The sequence below is a fragment of the Morone saxatilis genome, unplaced genomic scaffold (assembly GCF_004916995.1).
Source record: "Morone saxatilis isolate NCDOM2014 unplaced genomic scaffold, NCSU_SB_2.0 Contig21, whole genome shotgun sequence".
Taxonomy (NCBI): domain Eukaryota; kingdom Metazoa; phylum Chordata; class Actinopteri; family Moronidae; genus Morone; species Morone saxatilis.
This window is the reverse complement of record NW_023339774.1, coordinates 14678856-14700919: the sequence shown is the minus strand read 5'-3', so window position 1 is coordinate 14700919 and position 22064 is coordinate 14678856. Positions and strand designations below refer to the sequence as shown.

At 40.8% G+C, this 22064-nt stretch overlaps 1 protein-coding gene across 4 annotated transcripts in view; it reads right to left on the bottom strand.

Annotated features, from left to right (window-relative positions):
* znf462 (zinc finger protein 462) overlaps nucleotides 1-21719 on the bottom strand; it is a 50756-nt gene extending 29037 nt beyond the window's left edge. Inside the window, exon 1 of one of the 4 annotated variants that reach the window (XM_035668385.1) lies at nucleotides 21232-21719. The gene's annotated coding sequence lies outside the window, so the exon portion shown is untranslated. Of the gene's footprint in view, nucleotides 1-16385; nucleotides 16566-20144; nucleotides 20231-20381; nucleotides 20526-21231 lie in introns of those variants that run through there. The other 3 variants (XM_035668386.1, XM_035668388.1, XM_035668387.1) reach the window with 3 other exon arrangements.
* Nucleotides 21720-22064: the final 345 nt, after the last annotated feature.

Sequence of the window (22064 nt, the reverse complement as noted above, 5' to 3'; positions counted from 1 at the left end):
ATATATATATATATATGTATGCCTCCAATAGACAGAGACAGCAAATGGGACATGCAGCAAAGGGCCATGGGTTAAGGACTCCTTGGTACATGGGGCGCAAAAAAACTGCACATATTAAATATGTACAAACTGCATCAACAAAAAAAACACTGCTTAAAGAAAGTAAAGCAATGGATGCATAACAGGAACTGATTCAGAACCTCTATAACCCATCTGTACATTTGAGTTTACAAAGCTGGCATTTCATTCATATGTAAACTGCTAATACCCAAGGCCCATGCACAAAGATGGGGCTAACATGAAGGATCTGTAAGGGTAAGGTTAGGGCTATGTTGTTGGATTCATTAGGTCTGCTGATTGCTCTCCATAGATGCATAATTACCAAAAGCCTTATAGTATAAGACCATTTTATAGGACAAGGTGCACCCTGTGGTACAATGCTGGTCGTTCATGATGTTTCCATATTTCAGGATGATTACATCCCCAAACCACTAAGTAAGCTTAAGAGCAGTTTCATGAACCATGGAAATCTTCCAGCTCTGAACATATTTTAACCAACGCACAGCTGCATCTTCTGACAGAATTTCAAGATGGATTAAAGCTCTTCTGGTAGACATTCATCTCAGTAACTCCTTCATATAAAGCCTGCCCTGCATATCACATAGAGAAAAATAAAAATAAACACTAAAACAACAATGAAGTTTACACATGAAAAGTGAACACACACACGCTGTGTACACTGCATGTCAGTTATGTTTGTAACTGTTAAAATCACTAGGAACGAAAGCCTTAGTATGCAAAAACTTTTTTTATGTGTTTCTCCTTTGTGCCACTCTGTGTGCTGACACATTAATAATACATTTTTTGGACACTGTTTGCTTTTACTGTACAACAATACAGAGGTTATAATTTTAGGGCAACTATTACTATGCTATATTATTACTATTAAAAATGGTAACACACTGATGGGCTAAACTAAAATACACATTTTTTTGAAAGCTGCCACTTTTCTAAGTACTACTTTTTTATAACTAGCATTTATTTGTGTTTCCTATAAAGCAGACACAGAAATGTTCCATATAATATTATTCAAAGAGGTAATAGTTCACACAGCAAGTGTGACCCTTTTGTCAATCCATTGTCCTTAATGCCAAAAGTCTAAATCACAATACGTCGTGGTTTGTGTCCAGAGTCCAACTAAATCCAATCTTATAACCATCAGTTCTCCTTATATTCTTGCTGAAAAGCTAGAGGGTGAGGATGATTTGTTGATGGCTGTAGTAATACCCAAAACCCACTAAATTCCCTAACACTATCATAATCAACACTTACTACTTTAATTGAGGCCTCTTAAAGATATAAGGAAAAACATCCTAATTAAGTTACATTCATACAAGAGCAGCATTATAACACTGCTTTAGAGCAGGAGTGGCATTAATACAGCACAGCTATATATTTTTGATTTGAGCAAAGAGCTTTATGGAGAACATATATTTATGTCATTCAGCCTGATGTTACATTTAATATATGTGAACATGTTTTTTTTAATTCAGCGCTTTATATTATGTAAAAATGTTATTATTATATATTATATTATTACCATATATTATCATATCATTTAGACCAAATGATCAAAACAGGCCAATAAGCAGATTAATAAGGAATGCAAAGGCTGTGGTGTAGTAAACAAAGCTCACCATATTACGCCTCTTGGTCTATGTTTCCCTTTGGTCCTATAGATTTTTCAGTTTATCTATAAAAGAGTGATTTTATTGAAGTTAATGTAATGTGTATGCTGACATGGCCACTTCAAACTTAAGGTGAATTGCGCTGATTTAGCGCTAAGTCTGATTACAGGCCTTGGGGAGCACTACTGCATACGTGAAAAAAGTTGTATAAAGCCTTTTGTGGATCCAGAAGGAGCTGCACAATGTGGGTTGATTTTGTATTTTAACAGTCCACCGTGAATCTGTGTAAGGCTAAATTGGTGCAGTACTTGTGATGTCTTCAATTATTGCCGTATAATATGCAGGGTCAACTGTGCCAACCAGAAGTCAGACTATCTTGTGACAGAATTATTACTTATTACTTGAATACACTGTACTAACTTCTTCTGACAAAAATGCTTCTGTATTTAAGTTATAGAAAATGTCTTAGCACACAATATTTGCACAGTAGCTCCAAATATGAGGTGAACTAGAAACTGTGTATTATGTTACCAGGTCAGCTTTGATTTTAACAGAGACAAAATAAAATATAGCTTTAGTAGCACAATTAAATTCAGTCCACTGATCTGGACACTGGAACCAAGAAATTTCAAGTGAGATTGAGCCAAAGACAGTTGGGAATCCCGCCCTGCTTCCCACACCCAACTGGCCAGCAAGTGGAGAGCTCCATGTGAGCCAGCCAAGCTGCCAGTATGTCCCTGAGCAACCAGGGGATCCATTGTTGTTCAGGGTCAGGTTACAGCCTCACCACGGGGCCCCACCCTGCTCTCTTGGCAGTTCACTGCTGTTTTGAACAAAGTTGCCTCCTAATGCCAGGTTCCTTGACATGGATATCAAGAGAATCCTTTCGGAGAAAAGGGGAGAGGAATGCCCGGGGAGGAAAAAAAAAAAGCCTCCTACACAACCACCATCTGCCTTAGAGTTGGCTGTGTCTTTTCAGCCAGTCAGTCCCTGCGCCACACCAAGTTAATGGGTGAGATTGTGTAACTGCTTTCATCCAGTCAGCTGGGGCTCTAACAGGCAGCGACTGAGCTGCTCAGATCCTCCTCTGAGCCGAGCTTCAAGGGCAGCCATTTTAGGAGCTGACTATGTGTGCTTAGGTGTTCAGCCAGCACACAACATGGACCCACAGATCTGATCCTCTTCCTCAAAGGCAGGCAGTCTGACACTGGAGAGCTGCTGACGGAAATCTATCTGCCAGATGTACAGCACTGTACCCAAGCCCTCTGCCCACACAGCTCAGCAGAAAACATCTCACACTCTTGCTAGGCTGACTTTGCCTCTGCACTTTCATTTCTCAGGGACATTATCTCTCACATCAAGAGATTTTCAGAGAAATGCCAAAGAAAGACAGAATAGGTCAGCACGAGCGCCATGCACCAAGACTTTCTGGAGAGGCTGCCAACTACGTTCCACAAGGGGGGTCTAAAAATGCGAGGCATGTCTGAACTTCTTTATCTCAGAGCTCTGTAAACCCTGAGCCCTGAGGAGAAGACGAGAAGAGGGCAGAGAGAAGCAGAAGGGGAGAGCGGGGCCTGAAGGGGAAGGGGTGGGAGGAGAAGGGAGGCAGCGAGAGAGCATGACAGAGCCACCTGGAAGACCTTCAGTGGTAAGCAACAGAGGACAAAGCCATCAGACTGGGCTCCCCAGATTCCAAAGTCTACTGACATTTGTTAATCACCAACCGGTCTCTGCATCGGCGAGCTCTGCCAGCAGTCACACCCTCTACTCAAACTGGCTGACAGCAGCTGCTCTGTCTGAAAGAGGGCCTTTGAATAAGCCAGCATTAAGCTGATTAGGAGTACAGAGGTTTTGTCCTTAACTGTTGGTTAGTGCTACCATCTCATACCGTCAGGGAGAGAAAAATCCACTGATGTGTTGTTATATTATTATATGCCGAGCATCCTGGCTGCAGATAATTCATCTGGCAAACAAGACAGGACGTGCATCTTGTCAACCTGCACACCCTCAATAATTAATGACCCATTGATTGGAAATGACAGCCTGCTTTTTAAAGGAAAAATACAGTGGCAATAGCAGCAGGTAACCACAGTCATGGCAATTGATTTTTTTGCAGAGATGAGATGACAACGCCAGAGAAAAATCAATACATTTTTAGTTTCAAGAAAGTTATAAAAAAAGAGAGAGAGAAAAAAAGAACTGCAAAGGTAATAGTGTAACACTTTAAATTCTGATCTGTTTAGCCCACAGTCTCCACCAGAAGAGAACAGAAAGACAGCACAGAAAGATCTCATTGTGTCTGCAGAAGAGCAGAAAACGTTGCGTCACAGGACCAGTGAGAATTTGGCCTTTTGCACAAACAGGAGATAGAGAGCTGGAGATCAAGATGGCTACTCCCATCCTCTGATGTCATCAGCCCTGGAGAACTCAACACACTGGATCTGATAGTGTGTTTAACAGTTACTCATACACAAATAACACCGCTTAATATAGTGCAATACAATAAACTATTGCCAAAACAGGATACTAGTACCATGGCTACTGTTTGGTTTGGTATTTAAACAGGTGTTTAGATGTCCCCCTGCTCTACATGGATGAATGTGAAGCTGCATGACCAAAATCAACTTGAACACATAAAGCAGCAAATGTATGGCAAAACTAAACACATGAGCTTTCAAACTCCAGCCAAACCTCATTCTAAATATTTAGCTCACATGACAATCACGTTCATTAAGAATGCTCCATAAACTAAGAACAGAAAATGCAATTTCTGATTATTAGATAATAAATCCCATCAAACCACAAACCCCCCCACCCCCCAAAACCAACGGGAAACTATCATCTCTGTTCAACAAAAACATGTATTAGACCTTCCTACAAGTGTAAATATTCGAAGGTATCCAAAAACAGCAAAACCAGGCTTCAATGCCTACAAACATGGTGTGAGGGAGATTTGTTTATATGAATTCTTCGCTGTGATTATTTTATCATACATTTATCACAGGCACGAGACACAAGAAGTATGCACAACACAGCAAACCAGCAGCCTTTGCATGCTGGCACACTGGCTCTCTGTGTAAATAACTAATATTCACACTCTGTGACTATCTCATTAATGTTAATTCCCTTTTCTCACTATTTCCTACCCCAAAATGTTCTTCACAGTAATAATATGCACCTGTCTTTTTGGCACATTATTCCACTTTAAAGCACTTGCCGGGCCATGAAATATGCCAACCAGTAGTGGGATGCTGCAATAAGGTTATAACATATTTGGTCAATAAGAATGATGATTATTTTGATGACATGTAGAGACTAGATCTTAAAGAGCATCAGGTGCTGCATTTGTATAAGAACTGATGTAAATGAAAACTGAGTCAAATTTAAGGGAGGTACAATATTGGCAGCAATGATAGGCTTTTACTGTGAAGCAGCTGCAGGCATGTCATGCATGTTGAAGTAGGTTGTTTTGTCTGACCAACATTCCAAACCTTAAAGATGTTCCTCACTTTTGAGAAGGTTGGACCATCAAAGTTTGGCATTTGTGCTTGAAAAGCAACTTATTTAGCAACAAAGTTTCTGTCTATCAACATCAATCGATTTTTCGACTAATCGTTTCAGCTCTACACTTAAGCAAGCAGTACAATTGTGTTTACATGTCACCTTTTGGTAGTTTTCTCGCTTTAAATTTTTACTTTTTTATTAATTGTCAATGTTTTTAACACCTTTGTTTTAGATTTAATTCTAGTTTATGCTGATATACAAGGGATACATTTTTTGAACATGAACACATCACAACACAATTGTAATGTATTTGAACTACCACCAGTGTAACATAAGTCGCATCAATCAATACATATTTATTTTCATTGGATCACCTGCTGGTATATTGTCTTCCAATGCCGTGTGCAAGCCTGCCCACCCACCCTTGTTATCACACTTTTGGTTTTAAGTTTAGTAAACATTTAACGGCACAACCTGCTTTTCCGTGCCAAATCTGCCTACATGTCTCTGAAACTATACACAAAGTAATATCCAGTCAATTGTAATTCAGAAAAATTAGCACCGTTACACCAATTTAAAATATGTTTTCCATTATTATTGTATTATTAAATTAACATTTAGGATCATATGGCATTTTTTATTAGGTCGTTAAAGGTCAGCTTTTATTTCATTTCATGTCATTTTCAAACTGTGCTTTATGGAAGGATATTTTAGTCAAATTTTTTTAATACAATTATAGATTTAATGATTCAATAAAATCATCACATTGTTCCAGATATACCCTTGTTTTGATTTTTTTATGTATTTACATAAAATACTTTGAGGACGTCTGGGCTGATTTTCAACAATACATGTTTTTATCATAGACCGTGCAGCCTTTCAGTAGCTTTTTGTATCTGAGGGCTCAAATCATCGTCCTGAAATCCAACATCTGCTGATGCAAGTATGGGCCAAGTCAAGCAGCAGCAAGAAATATTTATTTTGGCACCTAACCTTTAATCATTCTCTTTAACAGGTACAACTGAGGGACTTTGAAACCAGAAAGTCTGAGGTAAGGATTTAGTTTCAAAGTCAAAGTTGTTCCTTTGCTACACCTGGTGACTGCATCATTAGGTGTAACACGCAGAGTGATGTTTAGAGCCTGTGGATGAGATTATTCACAACTGTGCTGGGTTACCTAAGCCTTTGACTTGTAATATTACAGTTATAATGTATTTTTGTAGACGAACAGTAGTCAGTGGTCACACAAATGAACATAAATGGATACTTATTACATGCAGCATTGCAGTAATTTTTCCACATAAGAATACCAAACATTCTCTTGTTTCAACATCTCAGTATCAGGAATTCCTGCTTTTCTTTGTCTTGTGTAGTTATTTTATAGTTCTGGACAGTTGGTCGAGCAAAACAAGCCATCTGAAGACGTCACAAACTGTGATGGACATTTGTACCTATTTTCTGACATTCTATACATTAACAAATAAACAATTAAGAGAATAATTGCCAGATTAATCAATGACAAAGATAAATAGTAGTTGCAGCTCTAGACCAGGCAGCTGATTTGTGTGTGTTCTCTGCCTGGAAACACACGCACACTCACACAAAAGTATTTCAATTTCAAATGCAGTTTCTTTCATGTGCAGCACTTATTACAGAATACATTTTTCTGTATTTTCAAAGCTACTTCAGCACCATTTTCCACCACAAGTTTTCCATTTTGACTGTAAGACTCCTAAACAATGTGCAAGCTGCATACATTTTAAGTCTTCATACCACGACTTACTGAAGGGAGCACTAAATCTGTTCAAAAAGGACAATATGTCGGGCTAACTATATTCGGCATAACTCCTAAAACAGGTTGAGTTTAGAGCCACCCCAGACGCTGACTAGAGGGTCAGGACAACTGAGTCACTCCTTCCACATCTGTAGGAAATCTTAACTCACCATGGCTGTTTGAGCTGTAGTGACCTCACTTAACCTTAGCATCCTTTTTTAATCCCTAAAAAAGTCTGACTTGTAACAAACAATTTTGTGACACCTGCATATATAATAATCTAATGAAAATATAACCTGAATGTTCTTGATGCCCATTCAGATCAGCCATACCATCATAATGTGTCAAAGTACCACCTACCCAAGCATTGTTGCAGACCATGTACACTCTTTCATGGAAACAGTATTGCCTAATGGCGGTGGCCTCTTTCAGCACGATGATGCACCGTGCCACAAAGCAAACATGGTTCAGGAATGGTTTAAACACAACAACAAGTTCAAGGTGTTGACTTGGCCTCCAAATTCCCCAGATCTCAATCCAATCAAGCATCTGTGGGATGTACTGGACAAACAAGTCCGATCCATGGAGGCCCCACCTCACAACTTACAGGAAAAAAGGATCTCCTGCTAACGTGTTGGTGCCAGATACCACAGCAGACCTTCAGAGGTCCAGAGGAGTCCATGCCTCAATGGGTCAGGGCTGTTTTGGTGGCAAAAGGCGGGACCTACACAATATTAGTCATGTGGTCATAATGTCATGGCTGATCGGTGTGTATACGAATTACAATATCCATCTGAATTGGTCATTTGTTTTGTCATGTTCAAATGCTATGTTTTATCTGACCGTTAATCCAAAATCCAAAGATAAACCGCTCACTATCATATTTAACAAAGAAAGTTATTATTGCAGTATTATTTGGTCTGGTAAAATCAGTAACTCTAGGTGGCTAATGTTAGGTTAACATTAACCCGTCGCTTGTGGCCACGGTGGCTGCTATTTGGCAAATTGTACGTAATCTCCCTTTAAAGCGGCTATAATCAAATGACAATGTGAAAAGTGGTCGACCGTAGTGATGTACTCCACAGGTTCATGGAGCTTTATAGTGAGTTTCAGCTCATTGTTAAGCTGTCTGGCATCTTTACTGTTTTAGTTCACACTCACTCATCTTTTTCGGACTCAACAGGCAGCTGTTGTCAGTGAAAAAGCTCTAAAACCCATTGTACAATACCTGCTCAGCACCAAATGGCCACAGTTAACAACCAGCTGGTGAACATAGTGGAACATTTAGCTGATAAAGGGACACATATTTTCTTCAGAAGTTGGTGGACACCAATAACAGAGAGAAAAGAGAGTGAATATTGGCCAGAAACACGACTCCAAATAAATACTAATATTGATCCATAACTGCTGGATGTGTAGATAATCCACAGCTTGCTAGCAAGTTTGCCATATCAACTGAAAAGGTGATGATATGTTGATGTTGTGTTCATAACAAAAAAATTCAAGCCAGAAAATCAGATATTGAAGGTTTAAATGAAAAATATATAATTAAAAAATTAAGTAACATGACATTGTTAACAGTGTTATGGGCCCAGACACATTTATATCATAATTCTCAGCACATTCCTGCTGTATTATTTATGGTGAACAGACACAGAGCTGCTACAGCCAAAGGGTAACCAGGAAGCATAATTAACGTTTGGACTGTTACACTGTCAGCTAACATGCAACCATATGTGCATGTGCCTACATTCTCTTATCCAGGCGTGCACAGCATTCATAGGAAAAAAACAAACATATACACACATGCACACAGTTACTCAGTACCATCACCACCTCACACAAAGGTATGAATTCCAGTGTCAACTTGTCTTGGACTCTTCATAGCTTTGCCATACCTGAAGGTCTCAAAATACAGATTAAAGAAATGGGTTCTGAATATACCACAGAGCATTATTCCATAAAAAGCATATCCCAAGAATTTCTTAATATAAACTTCGGAAGTTATTTTCAGATTAGAAATGGTGCCCTCAAATGCAAGCAAGCCAAAATAACAGCGTCTGGTTTGTAGTGATTCTTTGGCCTGCATGCAGCTTACACTCGTGTTGGCTCACAGTTAGGCTTTTATCTGTCGGCACTGTAGCAGATAACAACACTAGTTCAAAAGAGAAAAGCTGGTCTGACCTGAGTGACCTTCATATTCCAATAATCCCCTGACAAAAAAAAAACATATTGACAGATACAACCACAACACTGCATGGGAGTCTCATATTGTGTTAGTAAGCATGTAAAGTGGAGATACCGTATGTAGGAGCTGGGTATCATTAATGCTCATCATTTTGGGCTTTTACAGATTTTCACGAAAAGCAGATCAGTTTAAACTTATTTTCCCACAGTCTTGTGGCGTTTCACCCAAAAGTGTTGGGTTTCCTGCCATGAGAAGACACCAAAGTTTACAGTAAACGCAGTCCTCATGCAAAATAAAGAGCTCAGACAATGGAGAGTGAAGATAAAGAAAAATGCAAATGAGGTTCTGTCTTTGCACGAGGGTAGGGCTGCAACTAACAGTTTCATTTTTAGTCTGTTAATTATTTCAACAGAATGTCAAAAAGTAGTATCGAATGTCAATCTCAGTTTCCAAGAACCCAATGTGATCTCTTCAAAATGCATGTTTTGACAAATAGTCCAAACCCCAAAGATTAGAGTTCCTAACAATAAAAAACAGAGAAAAACAACAAATCCACATTTAACTGAAATATCTCACCAACTATTAGATGGATTGCCATGAAAATTGGTGCTCAGAGGATGAATCCTAATGACTTTTTACCTAGTTCAGGCCAAGCTTTACTTTTAGTGTATGACAGTCTCAGCTGCACTTTGTGCTTAGGGCTAATTAGCAAATGTTAGCCTGCTGACATGGTAAACAGAGATGGACAACATGGTTAACTCAGCATGTTAGCATTGTCATTGTGAGTTTGTTAGCGTGCTGATTTTAGCCTTTAGCTCACAGCACTGCTATCTCTAAGTACAGCCTCACAGAGCCTCTAGCATGGCTGCAGACTCTTTGTTTTGTTGCTTGATGAATCAGAAACTGACGATCAAAACAGCTGCCAATTAATTTCCTGTGCGCTACACAAGAGCAATTGAAAGTAAGATATATACTAAATGAATAAATACATACATAAATGTAAATTTTTTTAACATGGTTTTTTAAAATCTAATTTCCACAACTTTTTATATATTTAAGTAAAAAAAAAATCTAAGTCTAAAATAAAATCACAAAATAATAATATGCCTCCAAAGTAATATGGCTAGAACCCTATACGACTTTGACTAGTATGGTCACTTTGGCCTCTAATGCCCTGATTATTGTACATGCATATAAACATGTCATAATAATTCACTTTAATAGACTTTAATTTACAATACCACAATCTAGCCACCTAAATCTAACAGATAGTTAGATTGTTACTGTGCTCTTGACATATCTGTTTCATTACAACAGCGTTTCAGCTCTCTGGTGATAAGAACAACAGTTGGCTGGACAGTGACCCCGCTGCTCTCTGCCTGTGATCAGAGCAGAGCGCTTCCTTAAATGATGTGATCACATGGTGCTGCTCATTTGAGGAAGTCTGAATACACAGAGATGAGACATCGATCCCACCTGGCCGATCAATGGACCAGGCCTTTTCAGAGGAGATGTGAGGAATCAATAATGTTCGGTATGAACGTTTTGTCATAACATTCATCAGACATCTGCTGGAATGGGATGAAAGGGATGAGAATGGCATGAAATACAGCAGAAAAAAGCAGAATAGAGCTGGAAATACAACAGTAATGCCATCACACAGCTCCCTGTAAACTGCTGGCTTACATCTTTAATTTACAATATTTTGATTTTCATTATTTTAAACTAACATCTAAGCCTTAGGGTACTTTCTAACTATGAGAATTTTTATAGATTCTGTTTTAGTTTGTATTCTCAGAGGTCAATATTCTGAATAAATATGGCACCTTGAGCAGCAATATTAATCACACATATGGATCCAGATGCTGAGACCATATCATGTTCATTATGAATCAAGTGTCAACTGTGAATGACCCAAAACATCCCAAACCATCAACATTACTATGAGATATTATCAGCCACCTGATAAAAACACTGGTGTTAATCTGGCAACAAATCTGTTTTAAGGAAGCATATGGCATTCAAAAAAGTAGGTCAACCATTAACCAGCTAACACGGCCTTGACAAGAAACACTCCACAAGTCCATCTGAAATATCTGATATAGAGCAAAATATTCTGCATTAAACAATGTTATGTCATTTATGAAATGAGAAATAACACATTATACAAAAAATAAATAAATATGAATTAAAACATGCAGTACTTCATGGGCTTTGCTGCAACAGCCTGACCTGGTAGGGTTAATGTTACCGAAGTTAGCAAACTCCTGTCAGTTCTCCAGCCTTATGACTCTTCTCTACTTGTGCTACATTGTTAAACTACATTTTAGCATTTACCGTCGTCCCATAATTGCCACTTGTTGCCACCGTGTCCTCGTTTAGCAAATGTTTGCAGATTCCAGATCCCTCACTTCACCCTCACCTTCCAAGCACAAAATAAAAACTACGGTGTCCGTTAACCAAGCAAAACACATGAAAGGCTAGGGCCAGTGTGTGGTTTGTCTGATCTGAGCCACTGTAGAAACATGGCAGTTCAACATGACAGCCTCCATGGAAGGTGATCTGTGACATCTGTAGATATAAAAGGGTCATTCTAGGGTAACAAAAACATAATGATTCTTAGTCACCGGTGATTATACACTAATGAAAACATAGCTATGCATATTACATTCCATTTATGCCAATAGATCCTCCTAAATGTTACACGTTGGTCCTTCAAATGAAGCTAAAAGGACGTCTGCCTATTATGTCTGCTCAGTTTGACTGCACTGGTTCAATTTGGGGACAGGATGTGGTTAGTGGTTAAGGTATTAACTCGCTAAAAGTAGTTTATTTTTATCTTATTTTTTTAATTTTAATTGAACATTGCTTGAACATTGCTTGAACATTGCTTGAACATTGCTTTTATGCTTGTGTGGGTTCTGGGTACTTTTCTTTTCAGCCACAATACAAGATGAAACTCCTTTCCAACTTTTAACCCATTTTTCAGAGGGGAAACATATTCTCTGTCTTGGTGTCTTAAACTATTCCCCCTCTGGCCTACACGACAGCTGTGTAGTATTACGGGCCATGCATTACATTGTCCTTAAGGTAATGAATGACCTGTACTCAATGTGCCATCGCTCTATATTTAGGAATTAAGATCAAAACATTCTACCTTGGTTTTATCAGATCACAAGTTCCACTTCCTGTCATGGGAATAAACCACATGCTTGCAAAATTAACATGTGCTTTTTGGTGAGGAGTAGTCTTCATCTTGTTGCCCTTCAGCTCAGAAGTGTTCAGAACACATAAAACTCTTGCTAAGTGCATGTTGTGGATGCCTCTGCTATACAGTCCTTCAGTTATTTTTAGCTTGCTGTTGGCCTCTTGGTAGTTTTTCCTTTAGAGCTTCCTCTTTACATGACCATCCATCACACAAAGATGACCTGATCTAGATAAGGTCCTGATGGCGCCATAATTCCTCCAAGTCTTCAAGTTTGGCATGGAAAAAATTAAAAGGTCTTAGATCTGATTTTCTGTCTGTTTCCTAATCTAAATCCTTCTTTCATCTCAAACATGATGTGTTGGCTCCTCGCTGTCCATGCTCGTCTCTAGATTTTGACATTTAATGAAAATCTAGTTTTATTTGATCTAATTATAATGACTTCACTTAATTTAAGATTAAAATGAGAAATTAGCTTCTTGATTTCCAATGCAACTAACTGAATCTTAACACAATTACGATCCTGAATTAATGAGCTATGTGCATACTGTGCAACTGATGTTCATCCATTCTAGCACAGAGGGACTACTAACCGTAGCCTTTTGTGTTTAACTGCCTTTTACTGGTTACTTTAACTGAATGACTGAGACAAAACGAAGTCTGGATTTTTGGTGAACATTCAGGAAACAAGCTCAGTAATCCCACATTGTCTAAGAGGACTGGTAAATACAGGTGCAGAGCCTTTCAGACACTGCAATCCAGCAAGCTTTGCTGATCTGTCTGCAGCCTGACCTTCACTGGTGTCACATTCAGAGGGCATTTAAAAAGAAACACCTCACCACTGCCGGGCCCAAGCAACCCTTAAGGATTCTCGGTAAAGGAGAAGAACGAAATTAAGAGGGAGATGCAGAACTGAATTATATTTTACTGTATGATTATTTACACACTATTACTGACCTTAAAAATGGTCAATATCATGCTGGGGATATCATCTAATTCAACATCAGAGTTGACGCATTACATTGTATGAACATGTGCCACCTCGGTAATAAAAAGGACAATGAGCAGAGTCCGAAGGAGTGAAGGATTTTGATCTTTGGACCTCAAAGTATTCTGCTGACTGAGGCCTTCAAGCATGTCCTCGCATCAAAAGGAGAGAAAGAAGAGCTGAAAGAGAGAGGGAGGAAAGCCATTAGCATAGCTCCCAGTTGCAAATGCTACTCTAATCCCAGGAAGAGAAGATAATTTTCTATTTTATGTGTGTGTCGTCCATACTGCAAGGTCAGACAGTGCTTGTGTCAGCCTGTCTCTCTCTGACAGATGGTTACCTGACATCACCTACCCAGTCAGACAGCCTTTAATACTTAATATCACTGCACTCACTCCCCTATTTATATTCTTTCTTTGCAACCCAAGACATTTCTTTTCTTAATCAAAAGACATCCAACTTGCTAATTACATGTTTCTCTCTGAAGCTGCACCAAAAAAAAAGAAGAAGAAGAAAGAAGCTGGCCATCATGGTACAAGTAACCTTGCTCCAAGGGTAGCCTTTGTGTTAAGCAGAGGGCTCGGATTGTTCCTTCTGAAAAGAAGAACGGCGGCAACACAGAGCACTCGGTAACAACATTTGACCTCTTTTGCACAGGAGATAATGACCAAGCAGATTAGGAGGAGACAAGCATTAATGGCCATCTTCCATGTGGCTACTGTCTTCAGGTTGTCATGGTGAAAACTCACTCTTAAAAAAATACTACTCCATTCAAAATGTTAGCACTTAGTCTTTTACATCTGCATTTCATCTTCTGCATTTACATTTTAATCGTGAGAGATAGTTACGTGACCCTCAAGCCACAAATTTTCACAAAGCAAACAAAACAGGGGGCTGGTAAATCCCTCAGCTAAAGCCTGCTGGGTGTAAAGGTTAGATAATGAATACCCTTACATAGTCACTCTCTTCATTCCTGTTAACAAAACCAAAAATGAATCTTTTCATCTAGTCGTTCTTTTTCGAGCCACCCTGTGTCAGCTCAATGCAAAAAGCAACATACAAAAAATGCGCTTAATAACAGAAGTCTGAACCCAAAAAAATCAAGCAGTTGAGTCTGCGTGTTTACACGGTAAAAACCGCAGACATACATCAGTTTGAATTCTCTGGAAGTCTACTGCTCAACCTCCCCTTAGTATAGTCACCTCACTTGGCTGCTCTCTCTCTCTCCCTCTCTCCCTCTCTGTCTCTCTCTCTTGGGGCTGACAGAATTATCTTCTGCATCAGAGCTGAGGCTGGGCCAGGGCTCCACACAGAGGACTCCATTTCACACAGCCGGCCCCACTGTGGCCAAGGAGACACAGCCAATCATGCAGGAGTATCAGTGGCATGGCCATCCACCATTTTGTGCTCCTCAAGGTCTTTGACTGTCCTCAGCTCAGCTGCGTGGAGCTGCCTCTGCTCGCTTCTGCTATCTTGTTACACAGATGGAAGTGTTTAACTTTAACAGCACAGACCTGAGCGAGCAGCTTCCCCTCCTGTCTGTTCCTCTGCAGACTGTCATGGCAGTCAGCAAAAGCAGAAGTGAGATGTGTGGTTTTTGTACGCTGCAAAGATGGCCACCTAGAGTGCGGCTCCACTGTTCCTCACAAGCTGAAGGCACCGTCCTGATGAGATCTGAGGATCGTGCCTCTAAATGTGGAGCTTTCACTCACCCTGTCATACAGAATTTAAAGAAGATAATAATCTCTTGTAGATAACGTGATCAACTACAGGTGACCCACAAAATTCTTAACAAGTTTCAGCGCTTCTATGAGAAGGAAAAATGTTTTCTAGACTGAAAAGCATAAAAGATAAAACTTGGGGCAACCCTCAGCAACATGATTAAATATTCCATCCAAAAATGATTAAGTGCACAATTTAATTAATAGCCTTAGGCGTGATTATTTTTAAAATTTTATATGGGAAGGAATAGGTAGATATATTTGGTTTTCTCAAGAGGTTTCTTCCCTCGAGCTCAAAGAGAAAAATTCTCAGAAAAGGAATTCTATAAAGTACTGTACACAAGTAGGCTACATCAGAAAAACAAATGCATTTGCTGCCCCACACACAATACACAAATCTGAACCATACGTGTTCACAGTCAGACATATGAGGCTCACATTAGGCTTCATTCAGATGTCCTTTATGGGCTAAATAAACACCACTGAAGAGTAAGGGCAAGTGAAGGATGTCCAAGGACAGATCTTGGAGAGAAACCAGGAAGTGTTTTTCCACAAAGACAATTACTCCAGGAAACCTTACATTCCATGCAGCCTTGTAGTCCATCTCTCCTAGGAAACCATTTCCTGATGTAAATCAATCTGCTGCTGTCTCAAATAAATCCTGTATTAAATCAGACAACATATATCGATAACTGGGAACAAACACACACTAAGGTCAGCTCTCAATGTGCCAAACTCTAATCCAGTAATGAAGTAAAGTATATTATTGGTATGATGTGACTTCCAATGAATTCACTCATCTCAATCAACAGTCTAAAACCTTGATTTCACTCCTGTTTTCTTTTTATCCATTAAAATGCCTTGTGCACAATCTAATTTCACCAATTCACAAACAAAAAAACAAAAAAAAGATGACGAGAAAAGGCTGTGAGATGCACTGAAGGGATTCTTTTAAGTGGTGCTCAGTGGACAACTGCCAGAAAACACTGCAATGCTGACTTCCTTATAAGCCTGACATGGCAGTTACTACAGTTACAGAGAGTGGGTGAGGTTACAAGCTAGTCAGGATGGAGTATTTCAGAGTGACCAAAAGAAGACACAGGAAGTAATAAAAAAAGAGCTGAAAAAGTCAAACTCAAGTCTGGTTTACTCGCAGAAACGTTGAAGGACACACAGTTTGTTTTGGCACAGCCTTTTTAAAGATAAGTATATCTAACAAGAGACGAGGAGAGGTTCCTCTCCAGGTCCACCAAACCGACCTCTTGAGGCAACAAGTTTGAGAATGGAAAGATGAGAGACCCATCAATATTAACTTACCACTGAGACCTCCTTTCCAAGCTCTTAAATATTTAATCGTCCTTGGACAGCTCTGTTGCTTCGTAGACCGAGCCAGTGTGGATCCCTTCTACAAGACCACTCCTGTTCCTGCTCAATGAGGGCCTTGTCCAGTGGCACCACACTGCCCAAGGAACGGGCGTCTCCAAAGAATTCAGGATTTTTTTCCACCACAGGCAGCTCGAGGCTGACAGAGTTGGTTCACTGAGTCTTATAGAGAAAGGGCATAAATCCTGAGTTCAGGCTGGAAACCTGAGTCTGCCGTGGACATGGCTTAATTTATCTCACTGGATAAACTATCACATCAGGACGGACACTTTAAACCTTAAGTCTGCATTGTGTATGAAAGTAACCCCCTATATGCTAACCATATGCACGCTGAAAAGACTAGCAGAGATACAACTATGAGCTGAGCTACAAGCTTCTTTTTCTTTTACAGCAGAAGTAAAGCTAACGTTTGAACTGTTGATGTTCTGATGGAAAGCACAGAGGAGGAACCAGTTTTGCAGCAATGTGACGTGGCAACTGACAACAGAAACTGGAATGACACCTCTAGCAAGCCACTTCCTTGTTCCATTTAAACCCTGACATGATGCTGCTTTTTAGTTGTTCAAATCGGCCCATATGTTGTTACACAGCATTCAATTATTCACAAGGTTTTTACAGCAACAAAGCCCTGCTTTCACATGAAATATCTGAATCAAGAAAGAAAACATGCTTATGGAGTGAGGAAGGTTGGTACAATGCAATAGAGAGTAGTGAGGTTTTTGCTGCACTGTAATGACTATAGTGTTTTTGGAACTGGGGGCCTGTGTGTTTCAGCACACTTACAAGTGTAGCAGCAGGGCCAAGCTGCATCTCATGAGCCATGCATCATGTCAAGAAAGCACTCACTGGAGCATTTCAATTTGCTTTTGTGCGTCTCCCTAGCCTTCTTCACTGCCCCAGGTAGAGAAGAATGGAGGAGTGCATCACCCAATGTGAGTGAGTGAATGAGAGAGAGGGAGGGAGGGCAGTTGTGTGTGTGGGTGTGCGTGTGTCTTTGTGTGTGTGTGTGTGTGTGTGTGTGCGTGCAAGAGACACAGAAGGAGTATCAGAGTGAGTGATGAGCTTCACAACCACTTCCTTCCAGCGTTCAAACCATCACAGAAGTCTCTCTTGTTTAATCCTCTGTCCTCTCTGTCGAGCTTTTTAAGCATAATCCTGAAATACCTTGCAAAAATCCAGTTATGTAATTTTTTTCTAAAAGTATCTACCAGAGTTCAGTTCTGCCCTGTCACCTTAAAGCTGAACCACAGCTACAATGCGTGTTAAATATTTAACACGGAGGTCAAACTCAACTAGTTTGATTTAGATCCTCCAAACAACGTATTGAGTCAGTCACACATTTGGACCATGAAATTACTAATAAAAGCTACAAGCCCCATGTTGCAGGATTCTTCGTTATCATTTAATAAATCAATGCTATGTAAATATATTAGAAATGGAGTCTCTTTAGCATATTACGTCAACTTCAGAAAGGGCTGGATAAACCTCTATTAAGGGGCCCTGGGGCAAAAAAGAGCTGCGGGTCCCTATTGAGCCCCCCCCTACACTCACACACTCCCCCAGTGCTTTCGCCTAAAGTCACAGAAACCAGTATTTCTAAGCTGGAATATAACCCAGCCTGAGGTTTACATTATGTCAGTTAGTTTGTAATAAATTGATTAAACTCTAAAGGTGTTTAAAGATATGGACCATGTTAGCAGGACATTAACTAAAAGCTCAATATATTAAATTATTATTTTCAGTATTGATTACTACAATGTATTCATATTCCTTGTTTTCTAATGTTCTAATACAGTATGACAAAGAAAAGCAACTGTTTACAATTATGTTAGTTTCTAATATTAGCTATACAGGAGAAGTGGTAAATCCTCTTATTGAATAAACTGTAACTGGAAAAATGTTTGACATTTTTACTTAAAAAATGACTTAAACGATTAACGGATTGTCGATCAAACAACTTATTAATTGTATAATCGTTTCAGCTCCACTACTTAGACACAGTCCCTTTATAAGACAGGGTCTCAAGATCAGGTAAAAATGCTTAGGGCTTTGAGCTTTTCAGTTTTTAATTTACTTTAGTGGTGTGTATTACCAGAGAAATTTCTAATTAATCAAATTACAACAAAGTAATTGCCACACGGAGACCTTGGGGGCCTCTGAGAGTCTGGGCCCCCTTGGCAGTTGCACACTTTACCCTGTTAGTAATCCAGCCTTGCCTCACTATAACACAAACTACTGGAAATGCCATCTCTGCCATAGCGAAAGCAAACAGCCCTGACCCACATGACCTTAGCCGGTGAGCTGAACTGAGAACCTGAGCACACAGATTAGCTTCTAGCGTAGCATGAATATGCTTCACAATTGAGAAAAAGCCTCACGGATGTGTTGAAGACTTGTGAAAGTTACTACAAGAACTTTAAATGCAAAGAGACAGCACGCAGTGTCAGTATCCCCGAGACAATCTAAGAGCTTTCTCCACAAAAGAAACATCACAATCACATCCAGTGTTAAATCACTGGGCTCGTTTGCAGAACATCCACCAGACTATACATCCACCGCACCCGTCTGCGAGACAAATGTGTCGACCGCAGCAGATTCCTGCCCGGCCCGTCCTCTATCAGCTCCTTCCTTGAGAACCTGTTTGCCCTGCCACGCCAGGGAGAAGGAGCATCGCCACCATTTTGATTGCTCTTCTCAGCCCCAGCATTGTCGCAGCACAGTGTGTCAAGCTCACAGTCTCCTTGTCAGCAAGATTTCACACAGTGGCCGGGGAAACTGCAGAGCGTAGCACAGCACACACACACACACACACACACACACACACACACACAGGCACACGCTACAGCTTGCAAACACACCTCCTTCTCTCTCCTGACAGGCTGGTCAACAGACACCTTTAGGATATAATGTGTGAAAAGTCACCTCAGGCTGTGCAGTGCATTACAACCTACAGCTTGTTAATAGATGACCAACCGCCTTAATCCATTAGATAACTTTTAGACAGGACAATCCGGCAATAACAGGCACATGTGCCACCAAATAAACAGATGGGGGGAACTAGTCCCTCCAGAAATAATTCATTTAGAATTTAAAGCCATAACAGAGTGTGTGGGTAAAAGATATAGGTCAAAAGGACAAAAGCAGATAATCATCTTGAGAACTTCCTTAAAGAAACTATCTGCAACAGCCATTACTTCACCCTCTCTCTCTCTCTCTCACACACACACACACACACACACACAAGAGAGAGAAAGAGTGTGCACGTGTTGAGACCACTTAGTTGAACATTAACTACCTGCATGGCCAAAAACACTGCATTATTCAGCATTGCATACCTATCTCATAGCATGTGTCCCTCAGCCACCACAAAAAGCACGGTGACAAAAGTGCCACCTGCAAATCTTAACCCCCCCCCCCCAAAAAAAATAATCCAATTCACCACATAATAACCAGATTGGCTACATTAAAAGCAGCAAGTTTATGGAGTCAAAACACTGAAGTTAACCTTGAAAGCAGCACTAAAAAGGATCCAACCTCACTTTGCAGAGTTCTTCTGCTTCCTCTGGCAGACTAAAAAACTTCCGAGCTGAAAACGCAGAAAAGGCTAGCAGAAGAAGAGGAAGCAGAGGAAGACGCAGAAGCAGAAGAAGGAGAAGAAGAAGAAATTGTGGCCGATTATTTCTTGAACACAACCTTTGTTCTGGCGTGAGGGATCCTGCCTGTCTGACTCCAGGGCTCTCCTTGGAGACTCATCTGCTTTCCTCCATTTTATGGTGAAGCCCTCTACTAGTCATGACATACCTGACTTGAGACCAGTGACAGCAAAATAAGGCATCCGAAACAGTGCAGGGGGACAACCGTAACAATGTGAGCAATAAGAGCAAAAACATTAGGATAAAAAAAACAGATCAAGGTCCACACTGCGCTTACATTCATGTCACCACCATCAAGAGATATCTAGCTCCAAACCCTGTGGAGAACCGACTCAAAATCGCCACCAGATAAGGTTTCTTTTTAAAAATAAAAAAAGAGAAGAGGGGAGAGAGGAAGAAGAAGAGGAAGAGGAGGAGGAGGTGGTGGTGGTTGTGGTGGTTAGCACATATAGCTTCCTCACACTGGACATGGCTTTTCATAGTGTGTATGTGTGACTGGACCCCAGCGGCTATGCCAGCTCCTCTGTGTCGCTAATGGAGGCTGGTTGGCTGGGAGAGGAGAGCAATGCAATGGCTTCTCCATGAAGCTAACGCGCAACAACACGCACGGCCGGAGAGAGGGGGGACGCACACAGCCGGGGCCAGCAGTAATTCCCCTGACCAGACATGTCAGAATAACAAAACACTCCGCTCCTGGTGCTGCTCAAACACACGCAGGCGACCCCCTTCTTTTTATACACCGCCGCGTCCATTTCCTTGTGTCACTTTGACAACAAACAGACAAGGCGACATAGCGAGGAAGGAAGCGAGGGGTAGGTTGGTTAGGATATTAACTGGGAAGCGAGAAGACCCACTTGACTTTGGGGCTGCATGGGTGCCCGCCGGAGCGCCCACCCGACTAAAAAAATCTCGCCCCGGCTTCCTCTCCCAAGTCGGCTGGACCTTGGACTATGAAAAAGGGAGAAACGGAGGAGGGGAGGTCAGCTCTTTCCAGGTCATTCACGAGGCGCTCTTCAAATTATATCCCATGATCTACCATACCGACGTTCTCGCAGACCTTGAAAGCCCAGCCGAAATCTTGGCGAAACTGGAAAATATAGTGCAAGAGAGGGGAGAAAAAAACTCACTGGTACAATCTTCTCCTCAAGCGATCCTCCCAAAAGTTGTCCTCGTATTTCATGCGTGCGCCCGGTCGGTCTAATGGATGATCGCCATCTTTCCTGCTTCTTCTTTGCTGCAGCTGCAGATGACCTGAGATCCGTCTGTCTCTGAATAATGAGCAACCACACAGACAAGGAAGACAATCTGCAAAGCAGGCTACACAAAGAAGTTTGGGAGACTAGCAAGCACCAGAGGGTGCACAAGAGTTTACGATGAGACGAGGGAGCATCAGCAGGATGGACAACGTCTGAGAAGCTCATCCTTCATCTAGACTGAAGTCAGATAGCCCCGCAAAGCCTTATCAGCGGCTCAGACCACCACCAGATGCACCATGCGGGCTCTGTGAATTTTATATAGGCTTTCCATACTGTGTCTGCCACGTCATGGGGTTATCTGCAGTTCACTTTGGTGATGATGATGATGATGCTGCTTCACACTTCAACCAGACAGTGAGACAACAAGACAGACAGACAGACAGACAGACGGAGAGACGGATGGAGGACAGACGGCATAAGTCCAAACAGTCAGACCCTGACCGGACCGAGACCTGAACCCTGCCTCCAGTTAGAGGTCTACCTCAATCTGGAACTAACAAAAACCGGATCAGAACCTTCAGGACCAGACTTCAGACCATTCGAGTCCTCAACCGGGACATAAAGCAACGTTACAGTTACTCATTCCACCTTAAACTGAACCCCAGGAATTAATTAACAACACGATTATTATTATGAGACTGCTAACACAATGACTGAGGAAGACTGAGGAAGACTGAGGAAGACTGAGGAAGACTGATGAAGAC